Source organism: Lepus europaeus, chromosome 9 (genome assembly GCF_033115175.1).
Source record: "Lepus europaeus isolate LE1 chromosome 9, mLepTim1.pri, whole genome shotgun sequence".
Classification (NCBI taxonomy): domain Eukaryota; kingdom Metazoa; phylum Chordata; class Mammalia; order Lagomorpha; family Leporidae; genus Lepus; species Lepus europaeus.
Genome location: NC_084835.1, coordinates 111663551 through 111682576, shown reverse-complemented (window position 1 = coordinate 111682576; position 19026 = coordinate 111663551).

Below are 19026 nucleotides of genomic sequence, written 5' to 3'. Positions count from 1 at the left end.
AAGCCCTGGCCTGCAGTGCTGGCGTCCCATATGAGCACTGTTTTTTTTTTCCCTGGACACTCCACTTCCAATCTAGCTCCTGCTAATGTGCCTGGGAAATCAGTAGAAGATGGCCCAAGTGCTTGGACTCCTGCAACCACATGGGGGACCCAGAAGAAGCTCCAGCTCCTGGCTTTGGATAGGCCCAGCTCCAGCCATTGTGGCCAATTGGGAAGTGAACCAGCAGATGAAAGACCTCTCTCTCTCTGTCTCTACATCTCTCTGTAACTCTGTCTTTCAAATAAATAAAATAAATCTTAAAAAACTATATAGTTCAATTCAATGACATAAACATAGAAAAATCAAAGATTTAAATGCTGGAGATGAGCAGATAGAATTACTACAAATATAAAAAGAGACTGATAAGTCTTAATCATAGTGAAAAATTTTAATACCTTCTTTCTGGCTTTGACTGTTTAAATGAATACTATATTAAAATTTATGATACAGAGCAAAAGTTCTTAACAGTGGCCAATGATCATTTGTGTAAAGAATTTCCTCTCTGTCAGAGGAGTTAGTTATTCTTTGAATTTATAAACATATTTTGTGTAGATTTTTATGTGTCTTCTACAGAATAATATTCAACATATTATATAGCATGAAATTCAAAAAGTGGTAATGGTATAAAGCATCTAAATAATATCATCAAAGTATTTCAGATCCATACGTGTGCACATTGTATATAAATATACACATGCATATACAAACATATACACACATTAACATGTCATGTGAATATCTGCAACTTCTTTACTGCTAAGAGAAAAATGAGTATGTGAAACACTGTTGATAAAACTTAATGACAAGGACCAATGCACTCATACAAATATTTGTACACACACAAACACACAAAGAGATCTCAAACCAAATTCATTCTCTAACAGAAATTTAACATTTCAAAGTCTCTGACCAGAACCAAGCAACAATATAAATTAAAAGCAAAAGGCTAATTTTCAAAATCTAAACACTTGCAGGGCCGGCATTGTGGTATAGTATCGCTTGGGACACCTGCGTCCATATCAGCTCTGTTTCCACTCAGCTTCAAGCTAGAGTCCCTGGGAAGACAGCAGAAGATGACCTAGGTTCTTGGAAGAAAGGGAAGAATTCCTGGCTCCTGTCTCTTACCTGACCCAGTTATGCTTTTTGCTGTCATTGTTGTTTGGTGAGTTAGAACAATGGTTGGAAGATTCTCTCTCTCACTCTCTCTCTCTCTGATTTATGACATATATTGTGGTCATATGAGAATTATCTATCTGACTAATAATACATAGATTATAAAAGACAAAATGCAATGAGCCAGTAAATGTGCCACAGATCTACAAAGGCTTGACTTCCCAGGGGTATGACAGGTCCTAAAATACTAAAACAAGGATCAGGTTGTTATTGATTACATTCTTATTACTTAATAAAGTCAACTGTTGCGTGAGTAAGATGACTTCTAATCTTTTTATGTGCCCTTTGAAGTAAAACCACAATTCTAAAAGAGCCCTAAATGGATAATGAAATATTAAGTCAACAAGAGAATGATGTGATCTTAATTATGAAAACCACAATTCTAGAAGAGCCCTAAATGGACAATGAAATATTAAGTCAACAAGAGAATGATGTGATCTTAATTACGACAGTTGTTTCCATTCTTCTACCCTGCAGAGAATTCTTGAAAGATCAAGTTCCAAAACCTAGCTTGGGACTCAATAGACATAAAAGAATCTCATGTAGACATTCTGTGGAATCCTTATATACTAACTATTTTCCTTTCTTCTGAAGATAATGTTGGGTTTTAATGATCTCTACTAATGCATTATTGAAGGTACCATTTAGGAAAATAAAGCAGCCAGAGACAAAAATGACAAGGATGTAATTGCATTATTACACATAAAATACACTCTTCCTAGATAATTATGTTTTCTTAAATAATCTTCTCAAATTACAGCCTTCAAACACATTTATTTTTTAAGATATAACCTCTAGTAAAATGCAATGTAATTTCCCTCCAGTGTTTCTATATAATTTAAGTAATATTTTAGAATAGATTTGAGAAAAAAAATTAACAATAATAGAATTCTACCTCCAGATTTTCTTATTGCTAAAAGGTTATATCAGAACACGATGTCATTATTGATGAATCAACACTAAGACATGATTATCAGTTGAAGTCCATGCTTTAGTTTGATGACCTCGGTTGTTTTCCAGGGTCTAGCTAGCATAACACATTACATTTAGTTAGCATGTCTCTTTAGGATCCTCTTTAATGTGAGGAGATCTCCAAAGTTTCTTCTAGTTGTTGCCCTAGATGATTTTAACCTGTGCTACAGAGAGTCCCCCAACTGGGGTTGTCTGGTGTTTTCTCTCGTGCTTGGCCTGGAAAATGGGTTTTTGAAAGGAAAGTCACAGAGTTATCACATCATTTTGATTTCATCATATGAAGTGTTCACACTATCAACATGCCCTAACACTGTTGCCAGCCACTTTGATCTTGGGTAGAATTTGTCAGATTTCCCACTGTAGCCTCCATTTTTCTGTTCACCATTTCCTATTGTACTCCTTCCTCCAGGAGGAAGCAACTATGCACAGCCCACATTTAAGAAAAAGGGAGTTACCCTCAACTTCATTAAAATTAAGGTATCACCATAATTTATTTGAGACTTATAAAGAAAATATATTTGCAGTTTTCCTATTTAATCATTTATTTATTTATGGCTATCGCTAGGCATTCATGGATATTTTATGTTTTGGTTGATAATGCAGTACCATTTTACTTTTGTTGTAGCTCATATCCCCAGCCTTTTTAACTAGCTCACATGTACCAATCATGGTGAGTTTTTGTTTTAAGAAATGCTTTCACTTTCTGTCACTGAAATATACAACAGGATCATGTTTTGTATGTTTTACCCAAGTCCTATAATCAGACATCTCTCCAAGAAGCCACGGGTCCCCTTTATTTAAGAACAGTAATGGAAATAATTACCTAAGAACACAGGTGTGCTTAAGTGCTTAACACTTGGTCCCTCTTAAGTGATCTGTTTTATTATATATTTTTTGTTTTGTAAATTATTTGTGATTTATACAATCATTTTAATAAATGCACAATGCTATTTCCTTTGAAACCTGTGCATTTTTATTTCTTTTTCTTCTCTTATTACTACAGCTGCAGCTTGCTTTGTGTTGTTAAATAGGCTAGGAGAGAGAGGACATCCTCATCTTGTTCCCGATCATATGTGGAAACTGTCGAATCCCTCACAGCTAAAACTTAAGTTAGCTGTTGTATTTATGTGTTTATTCTTTATCGAGTTGAGGAAGTGCCCTTCTGTGCTCAATTTCCTGAAAATTATTATCATGAATATTCAACATCACATTAAAGACTTACTCTGCTTTTTAATGTTAAAAATAACAGCATACTTGGAATAGATTTTACTAGGTCATGATATATAATTATTTATTTATTTGGCTATTTGTTCAAGCATTTTATCATCACTTTATGAGAATTATTGCTCTATAGGTTTCCTTTCCTGTGAAGACTTTAACACTGAAATTATGATAATGCTGAATCCATTGTACGGTATTTTGCAGAAGGCATTCTTGACATTGATATATTTACTTTTCTCAGGTAGCAAATTTATTTCATCTTATATTTTTAAATATTTATTGACAAATTAATATGACATATATTTAAAGAGATACAGGCCGGCGCCATGGCTTAACAGGCTAATCCTCTGCCTTGCGGTGCCAGCACACCGGGTTCTAGTCCCGGTTGGGGCGCCGGATTCTATCCCGGTTGCCCCTCCTCTAGGCCAGCTCTCTGCTATGGTCCTGGAAGGCAGTGGAGGATGGCCCAAGTCCTTGGGCCCTGCACCCTCATGGGAGACCAGGAAAAGCACCTGGCTCCTGGCTTCGGATTAGCGAGATGCGCTGGCCACAGCGGCCATTGGAGGGTGAACCAACGGCAAAAAGGAAGACCTTTCTCTCTGTCTCTCTTTCTCTCACTATCCACTCTGCCTGTCAAAAAAAAAAAAAAAAAAAAAAAAAAAAGAGATACAATGCTCACAACAATGTATGTATCAATTTTATACTGATTACCACGTCAAATTAATTAACATATCACCACCCACACTATAAATTACATTCACAGAACTTGAACATCTTATAACTTGAGTTTATATCTTTGACCAACATATTTTCACTTCCTTTTCAGCCTAAGACCTCTCAATGGCTAAACTACTCTCTGTTTCCAGAGTTCAACCTTTTATAGTTCAGATATAAATGAAATTATACAGTATATTTTTGTCTCATATAAACTTTTGGATTTTTTTTCATGTCTTTTTTTTTTTTTTTTTGACAGGCAGAGTTAGACAGTGAGAGAGAGAGACAGAGAGAAAGGTCTTCCTTCCGTTGGTTCAACCCCCAAATGGCCGCTATGGCCGGCGCACTGTGCCAATCCGAAGCCAGGAGCCAGGTGCTTCTTCCTGGTCTCCCATGCGGATGCAGGGCCCAAGCACTTAGGCCATCCTCCGCTGCCTCCCGGGCAACAGCAGAGAGCTGGACTGGAAGAGGGGCAACCGGGACAGAATCCAATGCCCCGACCAGGACTAGAACCCAGGGTGCCGGTGCTGCAGGCAGAGGATTAGACTAGCGAGCCGTGGTGCCAACCTTTTTCTATATCTTTGAAAAAATACCATTATATGGGGCCAGTGCTGTAGCGCAGTGAGTTGAAGCCCTGGCCTGAAGCACCAGAATCCCATATGGGCACCAGTTTGGGTCCTGGCTGCTCTTCTTCTGATCCAGCTCTCTGCTATGGCCTGGAAAAGCAGTGGAAGATGGCCCAAGACCTTAGGCCTCTGCACCCATGTGGGAGACTCCGAGGAAGCTTCTGGTTCCTGGCTTTGGATAGGCGCAGCTCCGGCTGTTGCAGCCATCTGGGGAGTGAACCAATGGATGGAAAACCTCTCTCTCTGTCTCTCCCTCTCTCTGTAACTCTGACTTTCAAATAAATAAAATAAATATTTTTAAAAAAAGAAAAGAAAAATACCATTATAATTTTTGATAGGATTTTCTATAATCTGAAGATTTCTTTGGGTAGTGAAGAAATTTTAATTTTTAAGGATTTATTCATTTATTTTGAATGTCAGATTTACAGAGAGTGAAGGAAGGACAGAGAGAGATCCTCTGTCTGTTGGTTCACTCCCCAGATGGCTGCATCAGCCAGAGCTGGCCAGGATGAAGCCAGGAGCATCATTCATGTTCCCCACGTGGGTGGCAGGGACCCAGTCACTTGGGCCATCCTCTACTGCTTCTCTCGGGGAGGAGCGGAGAACTTAGCAAGGAGCTGAATGAGACATTAGCTGGCTCCCATATGGACATTAGCTGGCTCCCATATGGAATGCTGGTATTGCATGCTGCACTTGGCCACAACCCTGACCCCTTCAAATATTAATAGTTCCCATTCACAAACATAGAATATCTTTTCATTTATGAGTTTCTTTAATATCTTTCTTCAATGTATTTTAGTATGCAGGAACCAGATATTTCAATTACTGGATTAAGTATGTTCCTAATCGTTTTGATGTATTGAAATGGGATTGTTTTCTTAACATTTTTTAGATAGGTTGTTATTAATTTATGAAATTTGACTGATTTGTGTTGTGTTCAATTGTATCTTTCAAATTCATCAAAATTACTTCTTAGTTTTATCAGTATCACAGAGTACTTCAGTTTCCTCTACATGGATGAGGTCACATCACTTGGTGACCTTTTCCTTTCTAATTTGGATGGCGTCTAACATTTTGTTGCCCAGTCCCACTGTCTGGGACACCCAGAACTATCTTAAATGGAAATGTTCTGTGCCACAAAGATGAATACCATTGTCTTGTTTCTGATCTTAAAGGAAAGCTTTTAGCTTTCCAGTTTCAAGTGTGATGTTAACTTGTCATAAGTTTTATTATGTTGAGGTACCTAATGTTAAGGTTGAGGAACTTCTAAGCCTAAATTGCTAAACCTTTTTTATAATTAACGTTGAATTTTTAAAGATCTATTTATTTATTTGGAAGTCAGAGCAGCAGACAGACAGAAAGGGAGACCTTCCATCTGCTGGTTGACTCCCCAAATAGCCACAGTAGCCAGGACTGAACCAGATCAAAGCCAGGAACCAGGACCTCCGCCAAGGTCTCCTACACGGGAGGCAGGGACCCAAGGACTTGAAGTGTCTTCTACTGCTTTCCTATTCACATTCGCAGGAAGCTGGGTGGAGAGCGTAGTAGCCAGGATGTGAACTGAAACTCCAAAGAGGGGTGTCATCTTTGCAAGTTGTGACTTAACCACTGTACCATAATGATGGTCTAAGAAATAGATTTTTTCAAATCCTTTTTACGTATCTATTGAGATGATCATATATGTATCCTTTTTCCTATTAAGGTTGTGTTTCATATGTGTTATAGGTATAAGGATACTTTTATCCCAGAGATAAAGTCCAACTGATCACAGTATATGATATTTTTTGATATTTTTAAGATGGTACTGAATTCAGTCTGCTAGCACTTTGTAGACAGAATTCTTAAAACACTAGGAAATGAAATTAAACGGTAAATGTACTTGGCATGATTTATTTTCTTCTAATGCGTTAACATGCATTTTATGGCTAATATTTGGTCTGTCTTCATGAGTGCTCATATAAACTGGAAAAAGAATATATTTTATTACTGCTAAATGAATTTTATTTAAATATCAAGTGAATGCGATTGATGCTGATAGTCATGTCATCTATGTACATTATTGATTTTTGCATTTGCTATTTATATATTCTTTTTTTTTTTGACAGGCAGAGTTAGACAGTAAGAGAGACAGAGAGAAAGGTCTTCCTTCCATTGGTTCACGAACCAAATGGGAAAAAAAAGAAATGTCATTTTCTTGGAAAACTTCTTTGAATTATTACGTAAAATCCTCTTAATCCTTTATGATGACATTGTTCTGAAGTTTTCAGTGTTGAGAAATAGTACACCTACTCCAACTCTCTTTTTTTTAAGATTTATTTATTTATCTGAAAGGCATAATTACAGAGAGGCAGAGGCAGAGATATAGAGTAAGATCTGCCACCCACTGCTTCACTCCTCCGATGGCCACAATGGACAGAACTGAGCCAATCCGAAGCCAGGAGCCAGGAACCTCTTCCGGGTCTCCAAAGCAGTTCAGGGGCCCAAGGACTTGGGCTACCTTCTATTGTTTTTCTAGGCCACAGCAGAAAGATGTATCAGAAGTGGAGCAACTGGTACTAGAACAGGTAACCTTGTGCGATGCTGGCAATGCATGCAGCAGCTTTACCCACTACACCACAGCACCGGCCCCTCCAACTTTCTTTTGAATGGTTTTCCTCCATTATGTTATTTGTAATCTAATTCACAATATTTAAAATAAATAAATTATATAAAACCTACAGTTGAATCTTAGATGTTTTTATATACTATTGTAACCTCTATCCTTTTATCAGTGTTTTCTGAAATCCATAAAGTGATAATTTATACTATCAGGTCAACAACTACCATGTTTTTAACCCTTTTAAACTCATTGCACTTTTACTTTACTTCTCTACCCTCAACTTGCTGGTTCTAATTGAGCATTTCATTTAATTCCATTTCATCACCTGTTAACATCAATCATTCTTATTATCAAAGCAATTCATGACTTCTCTAGAATTTACAATACATAATTTTATCTAATTCCAACTTCAAATATGATGACTTTATTCACATATAGTCCACGTGCCTTACAGTAGATACTCCATTTCTTCCCCCATCCCACATGATATTGCTAATATTCATTTCACTTTTCCATATAATGGAATCAACCAGGGGCCTGCACTGTGGTATAGCAGGTAAAGCCACCGCCTACAGTGCCGGCATCCTATAAGGGCACCGAAGTCTCGGCTGCTCCACTTCCCATCCAGCTCTCTGCTGTAGCCTGGGAAAGCAGTAGAAGATGGCCCAAGTCCTTGAGCTCCTGCACCATTGTGGGAGACCTGGAGGAAGCTCCTGGCTCCTGGGTTTGGATTGGCTCAGCTCTGGCCGTTGCGGCCAATTGGAGAGTGAAGCAGCAGATGGAAGACTCTCGACTCTCTCTCCCTCTGTGTGTGTGTGTGTGTGTGTCCTTCTCTCTCTGTGTAACTCTGACTTTCAAATAAATAAACAAACATTCAAAAAACAATAGAATCACCCAATACACTATTATTAGTATTATTACTATTAGAAAGTTACGTTTTCAGGCATGGAAAGCCATGACACTGTGGCAAAAAACAAACAAACAAGCAAAAAAAAAAAACCAAAGACCTAAATGAAAGATCTCTGCGAGTGAGATCCCAGCGGAAAGAACAGGCCATCAAAGAAGGAGGTACCTTTCTCTGAAGGGAGGAGAGAACTTCCACTTGACTATGACCTTGTCGAAATAAGATCAGAGTTGGTGAACTCAAAAGGCTTCCATAGTCTTGGCAACTCATGACAAGAGCCTAGAGTGATTACTGACGCCATAAACAAGAGTGAAAAAAAAAAAAAAAAAGCTACATTTTAGTTCAAGTTAGAATAAAAACTTATCTCTGTCATTTTTCTTTCTCTCTTGCTCCTCTTTTCTTTATGTATATTGCAGTTTCTGACTTGTAGTAATCTGCCTGATGAATTTCTTTTAACATTTCTGGTGTTGAAAACTTCTGGTGTTGAAGTTTTTGTTTGCCTGAGAAAGGATTTCTCTTCCACTTTGAACAAAAATGTCTCTTGCATAGAGCTATAGCCTGGCAGGTATTTTTTTTTTCTTGGAACATTTTAATATTTCACACTATCCTCTTCTCATTTCTCTGGATTCTAATGAGAGGTCAGCTGGAGATTTTACATGTTTCTCTACAGCTAAGTTACATTTCGACACAGTCTCGGAGATAGTGGCACACAGTTGGGGAAGGAAAAAGTAACTCATTACTTTATGACCAACCAGCAGGGCCACCATATATGATTAGTCCTTCAGCAGATACTTATTAAATGCCTGCCTTCTACCTGCCAGTTATTTACACAGGGATGAATGATACACACCAGAGTTTTTGACTCTGATCATTTCTACTATTTTGAAAGTAGCTCTTTTGAATCCACAGATGTTCTAGCCAAGTATTTGTTTGCTTGCCACTTTAATGATCCTACCCTAAGTAAGGTAAAGTCCTACAAGTTTCAGTGATTAAAGATGCTGCACCTGAGTGTTTGAGCACACAGAGCCCAGTGGCCTGAAGTGAAACATTGCTCTGCCACTTAATCTTGTAACCCAGGCAGATCATTGTCCCTGTAATTCCATTTTCTCATCTGTACGTGGGGATAATGGCAGTACCTGCCTCATAGGGTAGTGGAAAGTTTTCAAGAAATTGCATAAAGGGCTTGCAATCAATAAAGAACACTATCATGTTCAATATTTCACTACACTTTGTGTCAAAAATCACAGAACCCAAATGAAATTTTTCAAAGAACTAAAATGCTCACTTGTTATTTCTATGATTCAAAGTACTTTTTTGAGAATTTAAATTCCATACTGATAATGTGTTTGACTAAATGAATAGAAATGTGTTCAAAATATCATGAAGAAGTACAAACTATTGTATGTCTTGTGGTCCTTTGCTGTATTCAAGAGATTGAAACACATACCAAGTGTTGATGTGTACACATATACTGACAGATTGAACCAGGGAAGCAAGTAAAACAGGGTGTGAATCTCAAGCCATTGTAAAGATCATCAATACTCTTTTAGTTTCTGAAGGCTCTTTCTGGAGTTTAGTCTCTTTCTGGTTTCACATGATTGCTTCCGTACCATTAGCAGTGAGTCTATTCGAATAAAAATAAAAAGTAGCACTTAAAAATGCTCTTTGGCACTTCAAAAGGCCATATATTAGAGAGCTAATTGGTATAGCTTTTACAACTTTCACATTGATTTTTTTCCCATTGATTTTTTTCCCCTCCTTTGAGCTGTCTTTTCATCCTGCTATGAATTCTGCTTCTCAGTTCTTGGGGAGTAGATTACATGCAAAAGAAGAGAGTTAGCAAAAGTGACAAGCATCCCAAGAACTTTATTCTTCTGTTCTGCCATATTTTAATTTCAGAGAAGTAGAGCAAGCTCACTGATACTAGACATGTGGAGTATGTGGGAAATCATTTTTCCTCTGTAGACTTGGATATCTCTGTGAAAATGAGACATTCTGACTATTCAGCCAGGGAGCACTGAATTTCAGTATTGCAGAGAAACGGGCTCTACTTAAAAAGAATGCTTGTTTGAAGCATGACATTTACTTTTAAACCTAATTTGCTCCAATACATAGAGTCTGTCATGAGATAAATGAGAAACATATTAAACTATTCAGAAAGTAATATTATATTTGTCTTGTCTCTACTATCACTAGAAAGCAAAACATTAAATGTATAATTATGTGACTTTTTGTTTTGTTGCAATTACTTCCTGTAAGTTAGGAAAAAAAGTGTGAAATGTCACTTTGAGGACATATTGGAGAAAGTACTTCAAACAATTTGAATGCATATGTCAGAAATGCTTCAGACACAACTGCCTCACACGATACGAATGTGGAGTACTCTTGCCAATGGTGATTTCAAGTCTTGTCAACTTAAACTCCCAATTCCCCTTACTTCTTCATCATTCTTGTTCTAGTCAATGTATTCGTATTAGTTTTGGTATCAACTCAGACTTGAAATTAAGTAAGGCAAGTGGAATTAGGGAAAACAGATCCACTGAACAGATATTTAAAAGGGAAGATAATCAGGTCTTGGTATTAGGTTGATTATGGGAAGAAAGGAAGAATGGTTTGTAAAAGTAAGTTCCAGTTTTTGGCTGGTAATGTGGTTTTATTTTATGTGGGTGCCATAAAGAAGAATTGAAAAACTTGAGGAAAACTTGGTGGTGACCTGAATATGTTGAGTTCAGTTTTGGACATAATGATGTTGACAAACCTTGGAGATTCTCAAGTAAATATGCCTAGGAGACAGTGGAGAAAATGAGGGTACTTCAAAAAGATCATGGAGTCTTAGGAAAAAAATTTCCATGGATTTCAAAAAATGTTAGAACAAAAATGAGCTGATGTCTTAATTCCATTTTCCATGAACCTTTTGAAGTCCCCTTGTAGGGGTGTTGAACCTAGAAGAGGAGTCTGAACTGGAGATATTGTTTGTTAGTTCACAGTATAGCTATTGCCTAATGCCATCAATATGGACAAGGTCTCTTCAAAAGAGGGCTTGGAATAAAAAGAAAAAGTTGTCAAATTGTTAAATTGTTAAGTCAACAACAGGAGTCACTGTGTACTTACTTCTCATGTGGGATCTGTCCTTAATGTGTTGTCCAATGTGAAGTAATGCTATAACTAGTACTGAAACAGTATTTTACACTTTGTGTTTCTGTGTGGGTCCAAACTGATGAAATCTTTACTTAATATATACTAAATCAGTCTTCTGCATATAAAGATAATTGAAAATGGGTCTTGATGTGAATGGAATGGGAGAGGGAGCGGGAGATGGGAGGGGTGTGAGTGGGAGGGAAATTATGGGGGGGAAGCCATTGTAATCCATAAACTGTACTTTGGAAATTTATATTTACTAAATAAAAAATAAATTAAAAAATGTTTAGTACTAAAATAAGACTTTTTATTAATGTTTGCATGGGGAGTAAATAAGAAGCTAGGAGGCAGGCTTTGACATGAGGGTTAAGTCATTGCTTAGGATGTGTACATACCATATCAGAGTGCCTGGTTTGAATCCCAGCTACTCAGCTTCCAGTCTAGCTTTCTGCTAATGAACACCCCGGGAAGCAGCAGATGATGGCTCAAACACTTGGGCTCCTGCCACCCATGTAGGAAACCTGTACCAAATTCCAGGCACCTGATTTCTGCATGGCCCAGCACTAGCCATGCGGGCTTTCAGGGAGTGAGCTGGAGGATGGAAGGTAGATCTGTCTCTACTTTATCAAATGAAAATGAAAACAAATAAATGAATAAGTAAAAGTAAGTTGGTAAAATACAGGAAAGAAGACATGCTATACAAGTCAAATAAATGAGCTCTTCATTATAAAGTTAAAGAATCCAGAATATAAATTGTGCTGCTACTCTCTCAAGGTTTTCAGTAATTCCTTTCCTACTAGAGGTGTCCAGAACTTAAGCATGTCCTTCTATTCAGCTTTTTTCTTCAGTCTGTGTCTGATAATTCTTGAATAATATAGTTTGCATTAAACAGACATATACATAAATATATACAAATTTGCTTATTTGTTGAATTTTTTAAATAATGAAAACACATCTGTTAAAGTACTAAATGTTTCATATAAAATACTTTCTATCATTATTTAAAATTCTCAATTCTGATACTCAGAGCCAACAAATTTAGTTATTTTGGGTTGTCAAGATAGTATGGATATGCTGATATTTCTTTCTTGGTGAAATTTGTAGTATCTCCTGAAGTCCTCTCTTGTAGTTGAAGACTTATCTGTGTTAAATATTGCCCAATACTCCTCCCTGAATTTCATGTTTCCAGTGTGTTTATGCGGCAGTTCTGCACTAAACCAAGTTTTTTTTAATATTTTATAGTATGCATATGATGCCCCACACCATATGAAGTGTCCATGAGCATCTTGCTATTTATAAATGTTTGCTTTTTTCTGTCTTTATTTGATCATTTTGTGTGATTTGTTACCTAATTCCCTTCCAAAAAGTCCCACTCCTCTCCGAAAACAAACAAAATCATTTTATATTTCCCCTCTCATACGTTTTGCTTTCAAAGGAGTTCTTACCATTTTTTTATATTTATCTCCTTTTTCTCCAAAACATCCATTAGTTTGTCAAATTAAAGTATTTTTTTTTAAGTTTCTTACAGACAAGACAGTCTGTCTTCCACCCTCACACGCTACAACCTTGACCTCCATCTCACCACCTTTTGTCTAACAGCTGTAAACCAGCTTAATGTCTGCAGGGGTCTGTGGACTGCACACATTCTGGTAATACTTGCTACCCCCCTACCCTAGGGAAACCTCTGTGTCCTGGAGCTCCTGTCCTGTTTCCCCTAACAGCAGCTCTAGGTGTTATAGGATGGTGGAGCAAACCTTCGAATTTTTGAGGGAAAATAATTTACAACCAAGAAATTGAAAACTAAAATTTTATAAATCAATTTTGAGTATAGAGTAAAGGTGTCTCTATAGAACCAAAGACTAAACAATTACCTTCCATGTAAGACTGAAGAATATAGTTCAGCAAGGGTGATTAATCCAAGGCTAAGTCCCTTGAGTTAATCAGTAGACAGACATGATTTAAGAATAAAATGAGCATTGTATATATATATATTTAATTCTCCCCTCTGCTATTTTCCTTTTTCATTTTTTAATGCTTTCATGCCTTTAATTAGTAAATCTTTTGTTGAATTTTTATTATTTAGAATTTCTGATAGTTTACTTTTTTGTTCTTAATTGCTCCTTTTATCTCAATTTTCAAGATATATCTTTCCCTATCTGAAATGATTAAATAAATGTTTTTAACAGTCTGATATTTTCAGCTGCCTATACATATACGAGAATATGATTCCTAAAATAATTGTTTTAAACCATATCTAAGGATCAGTCTTACAAACTGGTCACTTTCACCTTAAGACAAAAAAAAACCCTTTTTTGTAGAAAGTCAAAAAATCACTCTTAAATCCCCATGGCAGACTTGTTCAGCTGGGAGTACCCGAAATGTGAACTTTCTCTTAATATTCCTGCTTTCATGCTTGAAGTTTATCCTTGTAGTCATCCAGCCCTGGAGTCCTCCCTAGGGAACCTTGCTGAGTCTCACCAGCAGGTGTTTGTGGTATGTCTTCTGTTATGCAATTAATTCTCCTCTGACTTCTACCTGTAAAACCTGTTGAAATGTTCCATCTATTACCTTATTTAACTTCATTTTCTTTGTTTTAGAGCTGCTTTGGCAGAGAGAAGAGGTAAATAGGTATAGTGAATACACCTTCTGCCATGGATGTCTTCCTCTTCCTTAGAGTGTGATCTCTGTTGTGTCTCCAAACTCTGGCATATTGCCTGGTTTGTAAAGGGCAGCTAACAAACATAGATTAAAACACATATAACTCACGTTGGTTTTGATAATATAGAATCATTTCTGTTGATACAAAAGATCCCTCATTGCTGAGTATATTATAACAAAGACATCCTCCTATTTTAATTGTTGAGTAATTTCCAGGCATTTTGAAATTGTAGCAGAAAGGATTGTTTTTTATTAGGTATACACAGCACATTTATCTTTTGGGAAATTCACTGCTACCTTGCATAGCACTGTGTGGGAGACAGTGTTATTTTAACAATAGTAAATAGATTAAAGATCAGTGTTACCTTGTGCTACATATTACAATGGATCTTTAAGGGGAAAAAATCTAAAATGCATACAAAGTAGAAGTATCAACATAGGAAAGGATAACCCCCCAGTTATATGTAGGAGAACAAAGGAAAAAGATTATTTTGTGCAAAGACATTACTTTTAAATTCGAAAAACTTCTTTCAGGCATGAAAAAAAAAAAAATCAGGTCCAAAGGCATTACAACTGTGTGAATATGTATGACTATGCTAAACTAGTAACTGAAAGTGTCCATTCTCCAATTTCTGGACCAGAATTTTTCCCCCCACCATATCACATTATACACACAAAATTTTGTGTTTGTGTGTGTGGCTCTTCCCATCTCCCAAAATTATGATGAAGAAATTTGTCTCTACATAAAGTTTTTCTTATCACAATTTTATTTGGTCCAGAATTATAACATCCTTTGGATAAAGTCAGATTTCAGTTACATGTTTCTGCTCAGACACCACTGTTAGAGCCATTGTGGTATCCATGGCCCCGCATTTCTTCTGCATCTAATTCCACTGAGATACCAGTTGGCTCTCTCAGCCTCGATCATGTTTTGTCTCAGGTGAGAATATTTGTTAACTGGCTAATAATCACTATAAGAGAAATTTTATATTTTTGCATGACTTCCAAATGTTTCACAAATGATTTGAAAAATATAATATTCTATAAATATGAAAGAAATTGCCTGGTCAATTTAAGGTTAAAAAAGAATCTCATAATTATATTTATGTCTTCTATGTTATTGTGTTGTCAGGACAGATAGTTAAATGTTAACAAAGATATGTGGCTTCTGACTTAAAGGAAGAAAAAATTCAGCAAGGTTTCTGATAGGAACTGTTATACTGATATTATAGTTTCATTAATCAGCTTAAAACATATCTCAAAGAAAAGGAAAGTAATATCTCCTTGCAACTTAAATTCACCACCTAATCTTAGAAGAAATCATTTAATCTCTATCCTCCCATTTAGAATGTTCGATAAATAGGTGAGCAGTATGATTAAGTTCAAAGAGTTTGCAAGTTTTGTATTTTTCTCTAAAAATAATTGATTCCTATACCTAAAATTATATAATATGTTATCTAATATTTTAAAATTAAACATTTTAATTTAAAAGATAAACAATCAAACTTATTTAAGGTATATAGAGTTGAAAGTTGATTACTTAGATAGGAATTACCTTAAATAGAAATCATTTTTGTTCCATATTTAACAACATTGAACCCATAAGCTTTATTACATATGTAAACAATGCTTAAAAATGATATTTAACTAATACAAAGTTATTATTCTTTAAGGTTTATTTACTATTTACTTATTTGAAAAGCAGAGGGAGGGAGGGAGAGAGAGAGAGAGAGAGAGAGAAAGAAATTCCATTCAACTGGCTCACTCCCCAAAAGCTCACAACAGCCAGTGCCAAAGCAGGCCAAAATCAAGAGCCAGGTACTCCATCTAAGTCTTCTATGTGGGTGGCAAGGACCCAAGTATGTGGACCAACATCCACCACCTTCTCATGTAGCAAGAGCCTGGATCAGAAGCAGAGCAGCTGGGGCTTGAATAGGTACTCTGATACAGGGTCGAGGCATCCAAGCAACAGCTTATGCACTAAAACACTGGACCCATCAGAAGGTGATTTTAAGGCTTGATTTTAATGATTCCAGTAGCACTTCTAACAATTTTATGAAGTTAGTGCACCACTGAAAAGAATGGAAATGAAATACAAATTAACTGTAATCCCAAAGTGCCACAAGATGCACCTGTGACAGCTTGACGTAAGCTCCTTCTTTATAACTCTTTGTATGTTACCACAGAAAAATTACATAATCATCTACTAGTGTTATCTATTTAAGGACATATCTCATACATGCATTCATGCTCTCCTTAAAGAAAAATATAATATTTTCCCAAGATGATGAATACAGTGTTATAAAATTCTCAGTATTTTGTGAAATATGTCTCAATGTAATCCACCAACCTTTGGAGATACTTTAGAAGCATTGTTTTATTTATAGGCAACCAGCATGAGCATTACAAATAATTTTAATCTATTCATGAAATTATTCCCTTAAGGAACTCAAAATAGGAAGTTTTTATAGTGTTGTTCTTATATTGGAAGATTATTCCTGCAGTAATAAATAATTAAAATGAATCAAGCTGTTTTATTTTAAATATTTGCTTGAAGTAGTCACTAAGTCAATTTGGGTACTGCTTATTTAAATTATTGATGTTTCCTTGCTCAAAAGGTAGAAAATAACTCCAGTGAAATTTTGATTTCATGAAAATTATATCACTTAGGACATCTGGATAAAATGTTTTTATCCTGGTGCCTGTGTTCTTACTTGATTTTTTGAATATTGGAAAAATAATTAGCTTTTCATTCCTGCAGAAAACTAGTACGGAGCAGGGGAGAAAGAGACTGTTTTTCTGAACCCAGAGATAATTCTATATTCCACATACAGGAAATTCCAGGACACTGCAACAGGCACATTCTTTGGCAAAAATCTGTACAAATGATTTATTTCTTCCCTAAGAAGTTTCACTTCGTATAACAGAAAGCCTGAAAAGTAAGAGCTCCTCTTTAGTGGAAAACAGTACACAGGAAATGTTTCGAAGGGCAGGGAGTCTTTGGTTATGCTCTACAGAGTAGAAATTGCTTTTCATTTAAAAAAATAGATCTTTCTTGGGGAGTTCTGTTCTTTCTGCTAAATAAAACAGCTTGAATTTCTGATGAGCATCCTTTGGAGTCCATTTCTCTTCTGTGACACTGAGATTCATGGGAATACTTGCCATTAACACAAATGGAAGCTAAACACATCAATCGCCTCATGTGAAGATTAAAATGCTCCTCTTCATTTGAACCCAATACATTATTGGTAATTACATTATGTGTCAATAATAATTACTCTTATTCCGTTTAACACTGCTGCTTAGAAACAAGCATTTTATTGCACTACAGCAGTCATAAAACACAGCATGAAAAACATGGGGATGCTTTATTTTGGAGCTTTCTGTGGCTCAACCTAATGACAGGAAAATTTATTAAAATCTTTTTTGTTCATAGTACTTGTATATATTGTCAGCAGATATGAAACAGAATAAAATATTTACCACACCTATCTAAATTGACGTATTTAAAGGCTTTATATTTTTCTTCAGGTGCGAATTTCTTCTATTATGCACCAAAATGACTTAAATAAAACAAAATGGATGTTTTAAAAGAGTACATTCATTTAAAGACTTTTAAAATAAGACAAACCCAAGATTTTACCAAAAATAATATTTTACCAAATAATTCAGGATTTTTTCAACAGAACTCATAAATTTGTTTAATGACAAATGAAAGTTATTCTATAATTTCTCCAAAAATAATAAATTGTTAATTATAACCACATGTTTATAGACATATATACATAAATATTTCCGAATATATCCCTTCTTATGCATAGCTCCTTCTATGTGATTTTAAGGAGAAGTATAATCTTTAAAGCATAGTTCATTGAATCTATAGTGTTATCAATGGTAAGATACATCACTATATTGTGTACCATTAAAATAATTGCTACCTTCTAAACACTAATGAAATGTTTTTGTTACTAATTCTTTATAGTAAAGAAGTATCTTTTTAGATTTATTTAGACATATTTTTCATCTATCTTGCCAGAACTTATATAATTAAAAATAGGATACACATTTATTGTAGATTTTCTAAAAATATTTTTTTCTTTTTTACATAAAATGTGAGTAAGAGCAGATGCTCCCTTCAAAAATAATGCTGGGACAATTAATAGTCTGTAGATAACACCTCAGACTACACACAATACAAGGCAACTTACTGAAATAGAAATGAAAATTGAACATTGTGAAGAAATAGGGGCCCGTATTGTGGCATAGTGGGTTAACTCAATGCATGGGATGCTAGCATCCCATACGGGTGGCTGTTCAACTCCTGGCTGCTCCATTTGCAATCCAGCTCCTGCTTACGTGTCTGAGAAAGCAGTAGAAGATGGCCCAAGTAGTCAGGCTCCTACACCACATGGGAGATCTGGATGAAGCTCCAGGCTTCTGGCTTCTTTGTGGTCATTGGGAAGTACACCAGCAGATGGAAGATCTCTCCCTCTTTCTCTCTCTAACTCTGGCTTTCTAATTAGTAAATAAATCTTTGAAAAGTATAAACACATGTTTTAAAAATGTAAAGAACCCGCCGGCGCCGCGGCTTACTAGGCTAATCCTCCGCCTTGCAGTGCTGGCACACCAGGTTCTAGTCCCGGTCGGGGCACCGGATTCTGTCCCAGTTGCTCCTGTTCCAGTCCAGCCCTCTGCTATGGCCCAGGAGTGCAGTGGAGGATGGCCCAAGTGCTTGGGCCCTGCACCCCATGGGAGACCAGGAGAAGCACCTGGCTCCTGGCTTTGGATCAGCGCGGTGCGCTGGCCGCGGCGGCCATTGGAGGGTGAACCAACGGCAAAAGGAAGACCTTTCTCTCTGTCTCTCTCACTGTCCACTCTGCCTGTCAAAAAATAAATAAATAAATAAATAAAAATTTTTAAAAATGTAAAGAACCATCTGTGTAAGGAGTATGAATTCTTAATCTATCAAAAAATAGTGACCA